Raw genomic sequence first — 14451 nt, forward strand, 5'->3', positions numbered from 1 at the left:
TCCTCCTGGAGTGGCAACCTCCAGCTGGCTAGTCACATTTCTTACTCAGCCGCTCAGAGCTCCCAGAGCAAGGCCTCTAGCAAATGAGGCAGGAGCCGCTCCACCTCACAGCCTAGCTTGGGAAGCCACATAGCCCCACCTCCGCTGTCATCAACTGGTTGAAGCAGTCACAAGCCCTCCCAGGTTCCAGCTGTTGATGGGTGAGGGACAGGCTGCAGGGTAGGAGAGGTGTGGGGATGTGGGAATGTGGGTAGTCAGGCATGGAGCGGGTGTTCTGCAAAGTAGGTACACCCCCAGGGGCGCAGCAGATGACCTTGCGTCACTGTCATTCTTTTGCTCCGGGGTGTCCTCAGGTCGGGGAATGCCCTGGTCCTTAGGCCGTGCACACTGGGACATTAGATCAAACCATATTGAACCTGCCCATGTTCACTTGCATTGGATACAATTCGATCTGCTGTTCCATCGCGACTTGTCATGCGCTCTGCAACCGGCAGCTTGCTTTCAGATGGTTCAGCAAAAGATGCGCATGTGTGATGTCAACCCGAGGATCGCTCTGCCCACCTGTACAGTGGCCAAAGAGGAGTTGAGGCTGAAGGCAGACTGAGGCTGGACGCCTCTTCCTGCCTCCATCCACGATGCCACCCACAGCCTGCCTCTAACCTGTCTCCCCGGGATGCTGATGGGGTTCATGATGGGCCTGCAGGCTGGGTCTGTGGTCTGTGCAGGCCTGTAGGGCTTGCCCCCAACCTGGAAAAGGCTGACGCGAGGTGGTCGGTTTCTGTGAGTGCAACCCCCCTCCCCTCGCTGGAATGGCTGGCAGGGAAGAGGGCTGGGGTTGGGGGGAAGGAGTGCAGCGAGGGGCTCCCCAGGGCCAGCTGGGTTTTCCTGGGGAGGGGTGGGCAGGCAGGGGTGGGATGTGCTTCCCAGGGAGGTGAGGGGGACCCAACCTCAGCCCAGCTCCAGGGTCTGTACTTCGCTCCAGGGGCTTTTGAAAGAGCCTAGGACCCTCTGTGTGTGTGTGTGTGTGTGTGTGTGTGTGTGTGTGTGTGTGTGTGTGTGTGGAGGGGGAGCACTTGCAAGGAGTCACGGGCAGGGGGTGGGGGCGGCTCGCCCTCCTCTACGGGAAACCTGGCTGGCCCCACGGGGTCTCCCCGAAGCCCCTGCACCACCAGCCTGGAAATTCTCAGGGAAATGGGCAGGCCTGGGGAAGCCCACATAAATGAAATGACCCCCAGGAGGGTCTGCAAGGCCACGGTGCAGTGGGGGGGTGGGGAGGTCCTTCCCGCAGAAAGGTGGCCCCAGTGCCTCTGGCCAGCGCCCCCATGCATCCTGGAGCTGCAGACCTCTCTGTCCGCCACATCCTGTGCCCCAGGGGTGCACGGTGCTCTCGAAGCACAGGCCAGATGTGCAAATTCTGCGGCTGTGCCCTGGGCCGAGCGCAGCACGGCTTGCTTTTCTTGGAAATCATTGGTGATTTGTTAGAAAAACAGGAAACACTGGGGCTGCTGGTGTGCTTTTTGACTTTTCTGTTTTTGTTTTTGAACTTCTTTCATCTGTCCCAGTCCCGGGACATTTCAAGGGTATTTCTGGTCAACCCTGGTCTTCAAGCCATTCCTCCCCCTGCCGCCCATCCCCCTCTCCCTCTCTCTGTCCCTCTTGCCTTCTGACACCTTCGTTGCCACCCCCAGTCACTGCTGTGGGGAGCAGGCGGGTCTCCGGAACCATGGAAACAGGTGTTGTATCTTGGTGATGCACATCACTTGGTGATGCAGGGGCATGTGCTTCTGCGGAGTCGGGCTTCCCTGCACCTGTCCTCCACCCAACCGGCCTGTGGTCCTCCCACCTTTATCACCATGCTTACACAGGAAGCAAAGTGGTCTCAGTGGAGTGCCGGGGCCGCTGTCCCTTGCTGACAAAGGAGGGTGACGTAGCTGGGAAGGGAAATGCTTCATCCCTCCTAGGTCAGACCTGGAGCTGGAGGGGCCTTCGGAAGCCACTTTTTCTATGGAGACTCTGATGCTGAGACAGAGGGGACTCTTGGGGCCCCAGATTGGGCACCTTGACTACAGAGGATGAATGTGAAGGGGGTGAAGAGGTTTAGGTCCAAGCTCTGGAGCTGGCCCTAAACCAGCCCCTCCCTGACTGTGTCTCAGAACTGCAGGAGGAGCAGGGATGGGGGAGCTGCAGTCATTTTGTGCATTGAGCCTGTATGTAGTAAAAGGCCAGAAAGCACTGCTATGGTCCTCACCGCTGGGTGACTTTTCCCTGGATCTCATCTTGTGAGGGGTGAACTCTGAACATGCCCAGTGATCAGTTTGGGGGTGTGTTCAAGCATTTTGGTTGTCCACTCCCTACCCCGTAATGGGCCACGCTGGAGAGGCCCATCTCCCATTTTACAGATGAGGAAAGTGAGGTTCACCGAAGAAAGTGAGGTTACACATGGCTTAACCCACAGTTCTCCGTCACCCATACAGCCCCCTAGGAGGTGGGTGGGCCAGTGGCTGTCTGCACAGGGAGCTGCTGTGCCCCCTGACCCCTCTTTGCTGGGATCTGCCCTTGGTTTTCATTCAGTGCCTCTGTACTACACATTCAGCTGGGGCCTCCCCCACTCCTGGGAGAACTGCACTTAGTTAGGGGCTGCCCTTCTGAAGTCATAAAAGAAGTCTGATATGAGAGATTAGAAACTCCCCAAGCCTCTTCAGGGTGTTATTTTAAGAGGCATTAAACTGTCTTGAGAGAGCTAGGATGGGTAAGGGTAAGAATAAAATGGGAACCAGCAGGAGAAAGGGAGATGCTATTTAGGGCACTTCTCAGTAGAGAAGTGGATTGGAGGAGTTCTGGAGGGAGGGAAGGAGAGTGAGCAGGGAGGTGACCCTTCCTCACAGCAGGACACCTAACTATGGTGAGCAGCCAGAGGCAAACAACAGGCCCTTGCCCTCCCTGGCCACATGCCTGTTCCTTTGGGTCACACATTCTCTGGGGAGCAGTGGCACCCACCCAGAGGTCCAAGAACTTGCGTGGGAAAATGTGACCTCTAACTGAAGCTCAGTGTGTTTCTTCTATTAGGAACACAAACAACAAGCCACAGTCTATGAGTAGCACCTGGAACTTGGTCACCAGAAGTCCAGATGTTGTCGTATGGCTTTGCAGTCCATGTTGCAAACACCTCAAATGCCATTTATGCTTTTTACTCCTTTTGAGTGATAACAGTGCTTAGACCTGCTGCTGGATTCTGTCCTTTGATGTGTTGTTAGTGAGAAGAACATAAATGACCATTTCACAAGGTTGATTATTGCAAAAAAAAGATTGCTAACTGTATGTCAGTGCAATTCATTTCCTTTTCAGTCCTACATATTTTGTCTTGTACATTTGAAGCATTATTCTGAAGAGGGGTCTGTAGGCTTCAGATCGCCAGTGGGTCTAGCACATAAAAAGCTTAGGAATTCCTGCTGCTATAGAGTAACTAGGTAAAGAATTCTAGATGTTATTTGAGAGCCAAAGAGTACTTCGTTTTTAGGCAGACCTGATTGGCATCCATCCTGTAGACCCTGCGAAATGACTTTATTTCTCAGAGCCATGGTCTCTCCTCATGTGTCAGTGGAGGTAAAAGAAGGTCTACCGTGAAAGCTTATTTGTTTGCATGTGCCTGCCTGGTTGGGTGTCTGGCAGGCAGAGGGAACACCATCATGGGAAAGAGCTGGTGGTAGTGGCAGTGGAGACTCAAGGCTGGGTTCATTTCTTACTGCCCTTCATGCAGAAGGGAACTTGCTTACCTGGGTAATGTCTCTCATCTTCTGCTTTTGCTCTGGGCTGGAGCAGGTAGCCTCAGCTAGCCAATATGAAATGTTGATCCATAAACTGAAGTATTTAAGAACTAGCCTTGATATGGCCATGCTGTGGAACACTATTCAGTCATGAAAAGGGATTAATACTATTACACACTAAAACATGAATGAATCTAGAAAACATACTGAGTAAAAAGAAAGCTAGATACCAAAAACGATGTGTTGTGATTCCATTTATTGGACTGTCCAGAGTAAGGAAATTCATAGAAACCAAGAGTAGATTAGTGATTGCCAGATGATAGGGGGAGGGAGATATCACTGCTGATAGGTATGAGGTTTCTTTCTGGAGTGATGGAAACGTTCTGGATTTAGATCCTGGTGATGGATATCCAGCATAGTGACTATGATAAAAGCACCAAAGTGTGCACCTTAAAATAGTAGATTTTCTGTTATGGAAATTATATCTGAATTTTAAAAAGTTAAAATGTTAAAAGTTACTGTCCCATGGACATTAAAAAGATAATAAAGGAATATTAAGAAAACTCTGTATCCACAAATTTGATAACTTAGACAAAACGGACCAATTCCTGAAAGACACAGACTATCAAAGCTCACACGAAGATAGATCACTGGAATAGACCTATATCTACTAAAGAAATTTTTTTATTAAAAAAATTTAATCAATAATTAATAACCTTCCAAACCAGAAATCACCAGGCCCAGATGGTTTCACTGGTGAATTTTACCAAACATTTAAAGAACAAATGATACCAATTCTTTACAGTACATTCCAGATTATCTATGTACAAAATATTAATTGACCCAAAACACACCAACCAATCTGGAACTAATAAGTGATTATGGGAAGGTTGCAAGATACAAGACAAGATCAATATAAAGAAGTCTGTTGTTTTCTTATATACCAGTGATAAGCTATTGGAATTTGAAATAAAAAATATAACACCATTAATATAAGCACTAAAAAATGAGATACTTAGGAATAAATCTAGCAAAATATGTATATAATCTGTATTAGGAAAACTGCAAAGCCCTGGTGAATGAAGTCAAAGAAGATCTGAATAAATGGAAAGATATTCCACGTTCATAGATAGGCAGAGTCAATATTGTTAATATGTCAGTTCTTCCCAACTTGAGTTGCAGATTTGATGACATTGCAATCAAAATCCTAACAAATTACTTTGTCTATGTCAACAAATTGATTCTAAAGTTCATATGGAAAGGCAAAAGATCCAGAATAGCCAATACAATATTGAGGAAAAAGAACAAAGCTGGAGAACTGATAACTCATGACTTCAAGACTTTCTGTAAAGCTATAATAATCAAAACAATGTGATATAGGGGAAAGTGGAGACAAATAGATGAATGGAATGGAATAGCCTAGAAATAGGCCAACACAAATAAGATCAACTGATCTTGACAAAGAACGAAGGCAATTCAATGAAGAAAGGATAGTCTTTCTAACAAATGGTGCTGAAACAATGGCGTATCTATAGCAACAAGTGAATTGAGACATTAAGTTTAAACCTTTCACAAAATTAATTCAAAATGGATCATACACCTAAAGGTAGAATGCAAAACCATAAAACTCCTAGAAGATAGTAGGAGAAAACCTAGATGATCTTGGGTTTGGCAACGAGTTTTTGGTATGATACCAAAAGTATGATCCATGAAAGAAAAATTTGATGAGTTGGACTCTATTGAAATAAAAACTTCTGCTCTGTTAAAGACACTATAAAGAAAATAAAACGACAAGCCATAATCTGGAAGAAAGTATTTGCAAAACATTTCTCTGATAAAGAACTTGTATACAGAATTTACAAAGAATTCTTAAAATTCAAAAATAAGATGATAAACAACCCAATTTAAAAATAGACAATTGAAAAAAAAATAGACAATTGTGTGGTGACCAGGTGAGGCTGGGAGGTGGGGGGAGGAGGATGGGGGGAGGTTCCTAAGGATACCTATTGTGTTTGCTTCTTGATCTGGGTGCTGGTTCTGTGGATGTGATCACTTTGGGATCAAGCACTTGGGAAGCTTATCAAACCGTACCCTTGTGTTCTGTGTACATTTTATACATAATGTCATACTTGAATAAAAAATTCACTTTAAAAATAAGTGGGCAAAAAAACTGAGCTGCTCACCAGAAAATAAACATATAAAAAGATGCTCAACAGCGTATGTCACTAGGGGAATTGGAAGTTAAAATGAGGTACCACTACCCACCTATTAGAATGGCTAAACTCCAAAACACTGGTAACACCAAATGCTGGTGAGGATGTTGGAGAAACAGGAACTCTGATTCATTTCTGGTAGGAATGCAAAATGGTACAGCCACTTTGGAAGACAGTATGGCGGTTTCTTAGAAAGCTGAGACGTCTTGCCATGTGATCTAGCGGTTGGGCTTCTAGGTATTCACTTGAAATGAGATGAAAACTTATTTCCACATGAAAACCTACACCTTTGTTCACAATTGCTGAAAATTGGAAACAACTAGGGTGTCCTTCAGTAGGTGAGTGGATAAACAAAGGATGGTATATCCGTATAATGAAATCTATAGGATGAAATTTCTGTTTAGTAATAGAAAAGCCAAGGAGGGACCTTCAATGCATGTCACTAAGTGAAAGAGGCCAGCCTGAAAAGTTGGCATAATGCATAATGCCAACCATGTGACATTTTGGTAAAGGCAAAACCGTAGAGATCAGTGGTTGCCAGGGGTTGGAGAGAGGGGAAGGGATGAATAGGTGGAGCACAGGGAATTTTTTAGAACAGTAAAACAGTCGTTTATGATATAGTCACGGTAGATACAGAACATTTTTTATTTGGTCACTGTGTAAAACACCGTATACCTGTGTAACACAGAGATGGGACCCTAATGTGTAAACTGTGGGCTTTGATTAACACTGTTGTATCAATATTGGTTCATCAGTTGTAACAAATACACCACTGTGATGGAAGGTATTAATAAAAGGGGAAACTGTGGGCAGGAGGGAGTGGGGGGCGGTCAGAAGGAGTGTGTGGGAACTCTGTACTTTCTGTTCAGTTTTTCTGTAAGCCTATAACTGCTCTACAAATTAGAGTTTATAAAAAGAAAAAAAAAGCATTTTTTTTTTTTTTACCCTTCTTACATCAATTGAGATCCAGCTCTGAGTTCCACCCATCCTGCTGGGAGCTGTCCAGGAGCTCCGATTTTCATTTTCCTGCCACAAACTTTCCCCGAGGTGGCTGCCTTATTAGCGTGGAGACAGTGAGGAGCGGGAGCAGTATACAGAAGGAAACGGTAAATTGTCCCGTGCACGGTGGCCTTAGGAACAGCTCCTGGAAAGCTTGCGTTCTGACCGGAATCTCTTCCGTCGGCCCCCTGGCAGGGAAGCGCAGGGAGGAAGAAGGTCCCTGGGGCCACCTGCCCACGCCCTGGGTAGCCAAAAATGACCTGTTCTCCACCTCCAAGGACTGACTCACTCAGAGGTTACAGTAGATGTGATTTCCCCCGAAGCCTGAGGAAGATCCCCTGTTGCTCGTATGGTCACATCTTGGCCACACAGTCGGGTGGGGCTTTTGGTTTGCAGGCGCTCACATAGCCTGTGCCGGGAGAATCTGTGGGGACCCCAAGCCAGATGCTGGTGTTAGAGCCCTTTGTATGGCAGAGGGGCTGCTCTTGCCAAAGCTGAAGCCCAGTGGAGGAGGCAGTGACATAGCTATGGGGAGCGGGGGCCGGGGTGGGCACCCAGCCCAGCCTGGCAGTCAGAAAGCCTTCCCTGAAGAAGTGACCTTATAAAGAAAGATAGAAGAGTGCACACTGGCCACAGCAGAGGCAGGGGAAGCCGGTGGAAATGTTTCAGGCAGAGAGAGTGCAGGCCGGGAGATGTTCACTATGGAGAGGGAGGGTGAGGGTAGGGAGGAAGGGCCCAGCCCTCTCGGGGTCTTATCACCCAGGTTGGGGGTTGAAACTTGTCCTGCGACAACGAAAAAACGATTAAGGGGCAGGGAGGGGGTGACAATTTGTACAAGATATACATTTTGGGAGACGACTCTGCATAGAACACTATGCCTGTGCTGTGACCCCCTTGTATGTCACAAGGAGGTACATGCTTGTAGGAGAGTATGCGGGCATATTAATGCATTAAAGAGAACTCGAAGGTGGCAAATGTCTGTGTGTTTGAAAAAGATAAATGAGGACGCCTGGGTGCCTCAGGGGTTGAGCATCTCCCTTTGGCTCAGGGCGTGACCCCGGGGTCCTGGGATCAAGTTCCTCATCAGGGTCCCCGCAGGGAGCCTGCTTCTCCCTCTGCCTGTGTCTCTGCCCCTCTCTCTGTGTGTCTCTCATGAATAAATAAATAAATAAAATCTTAAAAAAAAAAAAGAAAGCAAAAGATAAATGGTCAGGCTTAGAAAAACTTTAAAGATTTATCCTGTGCATACAGGTATTTTTTGCATGAGTCTTTAAAAACGTTTTTATTGATAGTCCCATTTACATCAGTACACACATTTTATTATACAGTTTCGTGAGCTGTAGACAATGTATGTATACCTGTTCAACCTGTGTTCTTAGCAAGATATAGAATATTTCCATCATCCCAGAAGGTTCCCACATGCCCATTCCTTCTACCATCCAGAGGCATTTTTATTTATTTCACCATAAATTAGTTTTGCCTGTTCTAGAACTTCTTGTAAATCCACCCATGTAGTATCTTTTTGTCTCCAGATTCATGTGCACACTATTTTTTGGTCTTCATCCATACAGTTAACTTGCACTAGCAATTTGCTTATTTGTTGTTGTCGGGTTTTTTTTGTAATTTAAGATTTTATTTATTAAATATTTATTTATTTATTAAACATATGTGTGGTATATGGCTACCCATTTTCTATTGACAGATCACGTTGTTTTCTGGGGGAGGCCATGATACATGAAGCTGCCAGGAACATTTTTGTACCAGTCTTTTTTGTCAAATATATGTCCCCATTTATTTTGGGTAAACAAGTAGAATTATTGGGTCAGAATGGTAGGTAGTTAACTTTACAAAGCTACCAAACCGGTTTCAAAGTGGCTGCACCATTGGATGAATCCACCAGTGACCTATGGCTGTTCCATATCCCTGCCAATTTGGTATTGTTAATCTTTTTAACTTTTTAACTGGGACAGTATGATTTCATTGTGGTTGTAAATCTCCATTTCCCTGAGAACTAATGATGGCGAGCGTATCGTCATGTGTGTACCGACCATTTGACTATATTTTGTCTGTTCCTATTTGTTCAATTCCAAGATGGAAGTATTCGTCAGACACAAATCTGTGGCCATTCTGTAATTTATCATCTCAAAAAAGTTATATAATTTGAATCATACCATAAATAATCTTTTGGGCTGGCTTTTCAATTCAGCAAAACCTGGAGATTCATCCAGTTCATGATATATATTGATAATTATTTTCTTTTTATTGTGGAGTACTATCCCATGGCATAGATGTATCATCTTTTGTTAAACTCTTCACCCACTCAAGGACATCTGGGTTGTTTTCATAACTTCTCATTTCTCTGAGATAAATGCCCAGGGGTATAATTGCTGGGCCATATGGTAGTTCTAACATATGTAATTCATGCCACAGTTTTCCCGCGTTCATATGTTGGATGCTCCTTTTCATTTTGTTTAATGGTATTTTTGAATTTCCCCTGAGACATGCACTCTGACCCGTGAATTACTCAGATGTGTGTTTGGTTTCTAAGTATTTGGAGGTTTGCTTTCTAGTTTGATTCTGTTGTAGTCAGAGAACACACTCTATATGACGTCAGTTCTTTTGCATTTTGGGGGTTGGTTTATGGCCCAGGATATGGTCTATATTGATGTACGTCTCATGGGTCCTTGAAAACAATGTGTGTTTTGCTGTCATTGAGTGGGGTGTACTCTAAGTATTGATTAGATCCTGTTGGATGGTTGATGGTGTTACTGAGTTCTTATGTGTCCTTGCTGATTTTCTATATAGTGCTCTCTAAATTGTGGAGCTGATGTCACCAGCTGTAATTATGGGTTTATCTGATTCCCCTTTTTGTTGTATCAATTTTTCTTTTGCGAAAAGTAAAAATTTTACTGTGACTTTTGCAATGTCATTGTTTGGGGAAACATTTAGGATTGCTGTGTCTTGGTGGCCTGACCTTTTTGTCATTCTAAAATGTCACTCTGGTAATTTTTACTTGCTCTGAAGTGTACTTTCTCTGATATTAATAAAGCCATTCCTGCTTTTTTAAAATTAATGTTTATGTGGTATGTCTTTGCCCACTTACTACTTTCAATTTGCCAATATTGTTATATTTATGAGTTTATTGTGGACAGCAAGCCGTTGGGTCATGTTTTGTAATCCAATACTGATCTCTGTCTCTCAATTGATACATTTAGCCCAGTTAAATTTAATGTAGTCATTGATATGGTAGGTCTTTTTCTTGGTCTGTTTTTGCTTTTGTTTCTGTTTTTTTTTCTACCCTGCCTTCCTCTGGATTATTTGAACAACTTTTAGAATTTCTTTCTTTCTTTCTTTCTTTTTTGTGGCTGTTCTATGCATTCTTCTTGGGCTATTTATTTATTTATTTTTATTAATTTTTTTATTGGAGTTCAATTTGCCAACATATAGCATAACACCCAGTGCTCATCCCATCAAGTGCCCCCCTCAGTGCCCATCACCCGGTCACCCCCACCCCCTGCCCACCTCCCTTTCCACCACCCCTTGGTCGTTTCCCAGAGTTAGGAGTCTCTCATGTTCTGTCTCCCTCTCTGATATTTCCCACTCATTTTCTCTCCTTTCCTCTTTATTCCCTTTCACTATTTTTTATATTCCCTAAATGAATGAGACCATATAATGTTTGTCCTTCTCTGATTGACTTACTTCACTCAGCATAATACCCTCCAGTTCCATCCACGTTGAAGAAAATGGTGGGTATTTGTCATTTCTAATGGCTTGGGCTTTTTAGTGGCCGTTCCACATGTTACTTCTTGTATAGCTATCACAGTTGAATGACGTTATCATTTTACAGTTCTAATCGAGTGTAGAAGGTTTACTTTCCTTTAGGCCCCTTTACCTTTTCTCACTTACAATAGTCTTAAGTATTTACACTGCATCCTCTTTGAACCACATCAGATGATGTTATCATTTTTGATTCAACCATCAAATATAGTTTAGAAAACACAAGAGAAAGAAAGCCTGTGTTGTTTATCAAGATATTTGCTTGCTATTTTCTTTCTTCATTCCTGATGTTTCAAGATACTTTTTGTTTTGTTTTGTTTTGTTTTTAATCTTTGTTTTGTCTTTCTATTTAGAGAATTTCCATTTGTCATTCTTTTGGGGTAAGTATGCTGGTGACAAATTCCTTTAGCTTTCCTTCATCTAAGAATGTCTTAATTTCTTTTTCACTCATGAAAGGTATTTTCTCTGGATGTAGGATTCTGGGTTGGCCGTTCATTAAGCACTTGAAAAATGTTGTTCCATTCCTTTTGACCTTCATGACTTCCAATGAGAAATCCACTGTCATTTGAATTGTTTTCCCTCTAACGGAAGGTGTTATTCCTCTCTTGCTGCTTTCAAGCTTTTTTTTCTCTGTCTTTTGTTTTCAGAAGTTTACTGTGATGTCTAGGGTTCACATAGCTTCTTGAATCTGTAGTTTTACGTATTTTACCAAGCTTGCAAGTTTTCAGCCACTATTTCTTTGAGTATTTTTGCAGCTCTGCCCTCTGCCACTCAGACTCAGATGACATGCATGTTGGACCTTTTGTTAGAGCCCCACAGGCCCTGAGGCTCTGTTCATTTTTCTCTAGTTGCTTTTCTCTCTGTTGTTCAGGTGGGGTTACATTATTGTTCTGGATTCAAGTTTATTGATTCTTCCCTTAGTCCCCTCCATCGAGTTTTTCTCAATGCAGAGCCCAAGGTTTTCATTTCAAGTCATTGTATCTTTCAGTTCTAGAATTTCCATGGCTGTGCATTCATATCTTCTCTTTCTTTTCTGAGACTTCCTTAGTTTTTATTTGTTTATAATTGTCCACTGAAGCATTTTTAGTGAAGCTGCTTTAAAAGCTGTGTCAGATAGTTTTAACATCTATGGTTTTGGTGTTGGCACCTATTGGCTGTTTTTTACTCAATTTATATAATTCCCTTTATTTCATTCATTGTCCTTGGTGTGACAGGTTATTTTCCATTGAAATTTAAACCATCTTATTTAAACCCCTGTTTCAGCTGGCTTCCTCTAACACTTCCCTGAAAGGGTTTGGGGGGGGCATTGCCTCATTACCACCGTGAGGGTAGAAGTCCAGGTTTCATTCTCAGCTTCCATTGACAAGAAGGAGGTGCTCCTTATTACTGCTGGGTGGAGTGGGAATTCCGGCTTCCAACTAAGCTTCTACTGCCTGATGCCTCCCTACCTTGGTGCTTCATTACTGCTCCATTGACACCATGGAGTAGAGGAAGTGACCTCATCACCGCTGGGCAGCAGCAAAAGTCCTGGCTTTCACTAGGCTTCCTTTGACATTACCCTGGTCAGAGAGTGGGGGCAAGGGGCTCCTGACTACCTGGTGAGGCTGGAAGTCCAGGATCCCTGGTGGTCTTCCCTGACAGTGTGGGGTGGTAGGGGACTCATTACTGGCAGAGAAGATGAAAGGCCTGGCTTTCTCAGACACCACCCATGATTGGGGGAGAGGTTGGGCACCTGATTACAACCTGGCCAGAGTGACACTTGGGCCCCCCCATTTGGCCTTTAATAGTGGAGATGGTGCCAGAGTTCTTTCTATGGTGTTTGGCTGGAATAGAGTAGTTCTTATCTAAAAATTTGTCTTACTTGGCTGCCTCTTTCCTGATTTTTTGGCTGAAAAGACCAGGCTTTGCTTTTCTTTTCTTTTCTTTTCTTTTCTTTTCTTTTCTTTTCTTTTCTTTTCGCTGAAAAGACCAGGCTTTTCTTTTCTTTTCTTTTCTTTTCTTTTCTTTTCTTTTCTTTTCTTTTCTTTTCTTTTCTTTCTTTTCTTTTCTTTTCTTTTCTTTTCTTTTCTTTTCTTTTCTTTCTTTTTTTTCTTTTCTTTCTTTTCTTCTTTCTTTCTTTCTTTCTTTCTTTCTTTCTTTCTTTCTTTCTTTCTCTTTCTCTACACCTTTATTTATTTACTTTTCAGTAAGTTTAAATCTTTGAGGGGTACAGCATCACATGGATTCTGTGGCCAATGGCTTTCACAGGAAGGTTGCTTTGGAATTTGGCATGAACCATGCTGCTGTTTCCATGAGCGCGAGTACTTTTCCCCAGATTACTCTGGTTTTGTTTGGATTGCCACCAGGAGTTACTGTGTTGTTCTTTGCTTTGTACACATAGGCACATCGCTTGCCTAGATAGAATTCAGTTTCATCTCAAGCATAAACACCTTTGATCTTAAGTAGAGCTGTGTGCTCCCTCTGGTTCCGGAGACCCAGTTAATAGCTGGCAAAAATGGCCTTGGACCAAAGCCTTCCAGACATAGTTGTCACTTTAGGAGTCCTGTTCTCAGCAGGCCGCACTTATTTGCACCCAAAATTCAGCAAGACCAGGCTTTTCTTGGGGCTTTTTCTGTCTGTACCCATTGGTATTTCCAGGTTGTTGGCTCCTCGGGTCCAAGTCTGGGATATATGAGGCAAAAAGGAAATATTCCACTATGCCCACCATCGCGTCCCTTCTTGTTCTCAAGGTCCTTAGCCAGTCTGCCTTCTCTCTACTTTGCATGTTACCTTTATATATAATGTCCAGGGTTTATATAGGGACAAGTACATCTATTCCACTTTGCCAGACAATTGTCTAGTTTTTATGTATTTAACACCTAATATTTGTGTGATAAAAAATAATGTATAAAATAGGTATTATAAAAATGTTTTTAGAAAAAAGTAAAAATGGTATCTAATCTTGTCTCTCAGAAATAACCACTGTTAAGACTTTGGCAGGTATCCTTAGATAAGTTTTTTAGATGTAAACATTTTTTATTTTTAAGTAATCTCTATGCCCAACGTGGGGCTTGAACTCATGACCCCGAGATCAAGAGTCGCATACTCTACTGACTGAGCCAGCCAGGCACCCCTTTTAAGATGTAGATATAGGACTTTATTTTGTTTTTAAATATTTTATTTATTCATGAGAGAGTCAGAGGCAGAGACACAGGCAGAGAGAGAAGCAGGCTCCCTGCAGGAAGCCTGATGTGGGACTCAATCCCAGGACCCCAGGATCACACCCTGAGCCGAAGGCAGACACTCAACCTCTGAGCCTCCCAGGTGCCCCCGACACGGTGCCACTTGTTAACACTGGGTGCTTGAAATGTGATATAATGTGGACAAAGTTGGACTCTTAAATTTTCCTCCCAAATTCTCCTCTCCCCAAACTTCCCCATGTCAGTGAATGTGATCCACTGATCTCCATGAACAAAGGAGACAGAGGCAATCAAGCATCCAGGAAGGGGGCACATCCACATGAGGGCCAAACTTTAATCCGCCATGATGCAAGCCCCACCCATCTTCCATAGAGATCTCAGCCAGAACTGAAGCCTGGACTTCCCAGATCCGCTTACCTCTGATTTAGACATGATGCCGAATACTGGTTTTCATGTCAAATACTGGTTTTTGGTGCAGACTGTGAGTTCTTCTGTGTCTCTCTCAGTGTGTTTGGTAAG

The 14451-nt window shown here is 43.6% G+C and overlaps 1 protein-coding gene and 1 pseudogene across 3 annotated transcripts in view; one reads left to right on the plus strand and one right to left on the minus strand.

The window, feature by feature from the left end:
• PIK3R5 (phosphoinositide-3-kinase regulatory subunit 5) overlaps positions 1-14451 on the plus strand; it is a 65743-nt gene that overhangs the window by 15006 nt on the left and 36286 nt on the right. The gene's annotated exons all lie outside the window — the stretch shown is intronic.
• Positions 12945-13276, minus strand: LOC129497927 (60S ribosomal protein L35a-like; annotated as a pseudogene).

Source organism: Nyctereutes procyonoides, unplaced genomic scaffold (genome assembly GCF_905146905.1).
Source record: "Nyctereutes procyonoides isolate TBG_1078 unplaced genomic scaffold, NYPRO_anot_genome, whole genome shotgun sequence".
NCBI lineage: Eukaryota > Metazoa > Chordata > Mammalia > Carnivora > Canidae > Nyctereutes > Nyctereutes procyonoides.